We start from the raw sequence: 5,260 nt of genomic DNA on the forward strand, positions 1-5,260 counted from the left end.
CTGGAGCAACGTTTCCACCATGGGGGGACGCGGCAGAGACTGTTCAGCGTGTAACAAAGAAATAAAGGTGGCGGGTGCAAGGCTGAACCCTGGGGACTCTATGGTTGTGGTGGGAGGGGGGTTGCATGTTTTCTCAGCGACTCCATGCAGACTTGTTGGCCAGGCCATTGTCCCTGCCAGTGCAGGTAGTGCCTGAGCTTTAGGGACATCACGATCTACAGGCAATGCCAAACAAAGCCACCTTCGTCAGCCTCCACCTTGGGCATTTTCCCAGGACATGAGCTCTTCTCCCTCCCCAGCCTGGGACACCCACACAGTGGCCACTCTCCGGAGCTGACAGCTGTAGGCACTTTGGGGGACAGGGTCCAATGAAGTTTGAGCTCTGGGGTGAGGGCAAGATCAGGCCTCCCTCCAAGGCAAGGTCCATCCATGCCGTGCTCTCAGGGGGCAGCTCTTACCAGCCCTGCAAGACGCGTCACGGTTTCCAAGGCAGGCTGGGCTCAGAGCTTCCTTGGAAGGACGGGGCCTTGGTTTCAAGCCTGCAGCAGTGACAATGGGGCAAGGCTCCAGGAACCAGCGATGACAGCCCCCTCTGCCTGCCAGTCCCCAGGTTCTCCCCAGAGAGCTATGCCTAATCCCCGACCCAGCTGCTGGGTCCTGCCAACGCTGGGTCTGTCCTGGTCCACATCTTTCCACCAGGCAACCCCCTTGGCTTTGAAGCCTGTAACAAGCACATGGGCGGCTTGGGTCATAGCAGCCATTGGCAGCCAGCGCCTTCTGTGACCCATGGCCCCCGCTCGGTACTGGGGGTGGGGAAGAGGGGTTGCTTCCCACCACGGTTATATCGGCACTTTCTCCTGCTCCCATCAGGTGGGAATGAGCCAGGTCCGCTGGTTCTGGCGCCTTTGCCCCTCTCTGCTCTTTGGTTCAGCTAAGGCCCCACAAAGCAAGTCCCTTCCAGCCCCCAGGGCCAGCCGGACAAGTGAGAGGCCCGGACATCTCCTGGCTTAGGATTCACTGCAGACGATAAGCAGCCTGAGCCAGGATGCAAGGAAAAAAGAACAGGGGAAGAGACCAGCTCCCTTCTCAGGCAGAAACGTCGACACCAGGACACACTTTTACACGCTTTCCGGCTGCTCTCTCAGCTCCTCCCTCCACTGCCGGGTCCCTCCTGACCTGGGCAGTTGTTTATCCTTTCTGCTGCAAAGGATACATGGCCAGAGCAAAGATGCAAGGACAGGAGAATGCAGGAGGACACCTGCGACCTGCCTCCCTCCTCAGGCAGAAATGTTGACACCAGGACACACATTTATAGATGTTCCCCGTGGGCGCATGTGGGTGCCCAGCTCTGTGCTGCCCAGACACAGCCTTTTAAAAATTTTATTTTTAAGGAAATGTTTTCGTGTCCCAGGTCTAGCCAGATCAGTTCCAAATCCTTTCAATCACTCAAGAACCATATGTGGCCCTGCTACCGGCAAGTATCCTTTAGCCCAGACTTTTCAGCCTGGGGCTTCAGATACTTCCAAATCCATTAGCAAGCATCCTACTTGAAGGCCCAAGCCTGGAGGCTTGGGGTTTGGATGCCCCCAGATTTCACTTGCCCTCAGCCGTACAGCTGTAGGAGCAAGCTGGGGAGGAGTCTCCCATTTTCATAAAGTCAGCGTGTAGCCAAGATCCTCCCACTGGAAGCTGGCCATGAGACTCTCATAGGGAGCCCTGTCCGCAGGCAGACAGGGCTGCAACCCTCCACTACACAGTGCCATTTTAACTGCATTACCTTGGTCCTGGCATGCCCCCTGCCAGACATAGGCATGTGGCTGCTCTGGCCCGTATGTGCAAGCTTCTCGCTTGGAGCATTGCTGGAGAGACCAGACTCTGCCTTACAGGTACAAGGAGTTTTTGCTGACAGCAGCCAGGAGTCAGAAGCTGCTTCGGCTTAAAGTAACTTCTTTCATAACCAGAAGCTGCCCATGAGGATGTGGCTGTACCTGGCGGCCCTCCCGGCACTCTATGTCCTGCGCCGATGGCACCAGGAGCAGCAGACGGTCAGGAACCTCCCAGACAAACATGTCTTCATCACGGGCTATGACTCCCGCTTCGGGCACCTGCTGACCATGGATCTGGCCGGGCCGGGGCTGTGGGTGCTGGCGGCGTGTCTGACGGAGCAGGGGGCCGAGCAGCTGTGGCAGGCGACATTGGGCAGGCTGCAGACAGTAATCCTGGACCTCATCTGCTCTGGCAGCATCGCCGCGGCCACCACCTGAGTAAAGGGGCAGGTGCAAGCCCGAGGTGACTCGTGGTGCTGCCCTGTGCTGTCGTGGGCTGGTCCCCACGCACTCAAGCTCTGATCTCGGCTCCCTGTCCAGCGCCTCCATGTACATAAGAGCACAAGGCCCTGAGTGACACTGCCCAGGTCCCCGCAGCTCAGACTCTGCTGTCTCCTGGGGCAAAGGCAGACGGGTCGGAGGAGGCAGCTGGAGAAAGGAGTCGTATTCACTCCAAGCCCTTCAAACCACTCTGCTCCTTGCCTCTCTGCGGCCCATCCCTAAAGCCCCACGGGACCCTCACAGGGGGATACTACCCTGACTGTCCCACTCATCCCTGGGGAGCGCTTAAGATGGTAAAGAACAGATCCCGTGACCTCCCCCTGCACCTTTGGCTTCTTGCAGCCCCTCGGCCCTTGGTCATTGCCTGGGGACCCTTTCTGTGCCCCAGCCCCTGCTGCCCTTCCCTGTTCCTTGTGAGCTCCAGCAGAGGCTCGGGCTGCAGAACGGGACAGGCTGGGACCAACCTCCCTCTGCCCAGGACAGTCCTGCCCGGGAAGGGGATTGGCTTGAAGAAATCTTCTGTAGAGTCAAAACCGGACTCTTGCCATAACACAGGGCAGGAGGGGTCGGCTGCCCCACCAGAGCGCGCAGGGGAGGCATGGGGCAAGGGCCGAGCCACGGAGCTCCTGCTCTGGGAGCTGGGTTGGGCCAGGTAAGGAGCCAGCCCTGGCAGGGGAAACACCGTGACCACCTGGGCGGTTTTCCTAGTCACACCCGGGTGAAACCGCTTTTCTGATACGGGGTAGTACCTGCGGAAGTAATGTGTATTTACTCTCCCACGTTCAAGGTCTTGGCTTTACGCCCACTTTATGGAAATGGCAAACTCCTTCCTGGCTTGCCCCTGGGGCCTTTTGGCTGAGAGCAAGTGAAACTTGGGGGCATCCAAACCCCAAGCCTCTGTGCTTGGGCCTGCATGTAGGAGGCCTGCCAAAGGATTTGAAAACATCTGAAGCCCCAGGTGGGGTGGAGGATCTTTGCCAGTACTCGGGTCATGTATGGTTCATGACTGACTCGTGGATTTGGAATTGATTTCGCTGATTTGGACTGGAACTCGAAAAAGTCTCTCTAAAAAAATCCCAAAAAACTGAATTGGGCCAGGGAAGGAGCCAGCCCACAGCTCTCGTGCCCTCCGCAGGGCTCTGGAGGCTTGTGAACAACGCTGGCATTGGAGCCACCCCTGCTTTGGCCCCAACGAGCTGAGCCAGGCCGACTTCACCAGGGTGCTGGACGTCAACCTGGCGGGGCTGATAGAGGTGATGCTGAGCCTGCTGCCCCTGGTGCGGGGAGCCCGGGGCCGCGTTGTCAGTGTGAGCAGCAAAGGGGGCGGGAAGCTGGCCCTAAGTGGAGGGGGCTGCGGCATCCCTGAGTACGGCGTGGAGGCAGGTGACATTGGGGAGGCTGCAGACGGTGATCCTGGACATCAAAAGCTCCAATAGCATCGCTGCGGCCAATGCCTGGGGGAAGGGGCAGGTCGGGGAGCAAAGGGAGGCTTGGCGCTGCGACTTGGCAGCTCCAGCAGAGGCTCAGGCTGTGGGCCGGGAGAGGCTGGCGTAGCGGGAAAACTGAGTTATGCTAAGGGTTTTTAGCCATAGTCCAAGCCTTCCCAGAGCTGACCAACAACCTTGAACAGAGCACCTGCTGTGCCACTGGGAGAGGCGAGTGCCGCGATCAAGCAGGAGGCAAGCAAGGCACAGCAGCTTCCCTATGAGAAATTGGCTGGCACAGTGCAAGGGGACGGGTGCACCATAGAAGAAATGCTTGGCACAGAGCCAGGGGATTGGACAATTTGGGATAAGAAAGTTGCAAAAGGAGTAGACAAGCGAAGAGAGCGCGTGTTTTGCGTTGCCACGCTGGCGAGACAGGAGCAGCCCTGGAATTCTTGTTGGAGCAACGAGGAATCCAGAAAGTAACCTCCCGCACAGGCGGTGGAGGGCCGAGGCCTGGTACCCCCAAAGGGGGCTGCTGTAACATCTAAGGAACCGCTTGCCAGGTCGTATTCATAGATTTCATAGACATTAGGGGCTAGAAGGGACCTTGCGAGATCGAGTCCAGCCCCCCGCCAAAGGCAGGAAGTCTGCAGGGATCAGATGATCCCAGCAAGATACACATCCAAACCCCTTTTGGATGAGTCCAGAGTAGGTGCTCACACCACCGCTGGGAGAGTCTGTTCCAGACCCTGGACACTCGGACTGGAAAGAAGGTTTTCCTTATATCGAGTCTGAATCAGTCTTCGAGATGCTTGTGGCCGTTAGACCTAGTTATCCCTTGGGGACAGCTGTTCTCCCAGATCCTGATGCACCCCGCTTATGTACTTATAGGCAGCCACCAAGTCCCCCCTTGAGCCTTCTCTTCTCCAGGCTCAAGAGTCCCATGTCCCTCAGCCTCTCCTTGTAAGCCTTTGATTATATGGGTGGCTCTCCTCTGGACTCTCTCGAGCTTATCCATATCCCTCCTGAAGTGGGGGGGGCCCAAAACTGGATGCAGTACTCCAGTGGCGGCCTCACTAAGGTGAAATAAAGTGGGAGGATGATGCCCCTGGATTTGCTCAAGATGCATCAGTAGATGCATGCCAGAGTTTGGTTTGCTCTGCCGGCCACACCATCGCACTGGGGGCTCATGTTCATCTTGTGGTCAATCAAAACCCCCAAGTCTCTTTCGGTTGTGGGGCTAGCGAGCATAGCGCCATCGAGCCTATAAGTATGATGCTGTTTTTTTCTCCCAAGGTGGAGTACCCTGCATTTCTCTACATTGAATGCCATCCTCAGTGTTCCTATTGAATGCTTTGCCTCAGTGTTCCTAAGCGAGGGGCAGGACAAAGCTCTCACTGGGGTTGTAGAGAGGCAGCAGCAAGGCGCCAGACTGCCACGCGTAGACCCTGAGATGGTGCAGAGGCACTTGGAAGAACTGGATGCCTTTAAGTCGGCAGGCCCGGA

The 5,260-nt window shown here is 57.5% G+C and overlaps 1 pseudogene; it reads left to right on the plus strand.

The window, feature by feature from the left end:
- Nucleotides 1-1,976: 1,976 nt before the first annotated feature.
- Nucleotides 1,977-5,260, plus strand: part of LOC102381929 — a 5,702-nt pseudogene continuing 2,418 nt past the window's right edge.

This window comes from Alligator sinensis, unplaced genomic scaffold (genome assembly GCF_000455745.1).
Source record: "Alligator sinensis unplaced genomic scaffold, ASM45574v1 scaffold1065_1, whole genome shotgun sequence".
NCBI lineage: Eukaryota > Metazoa > Chordata > Crocodylia > Alligatoridae > Alligator > Alligator sinensis.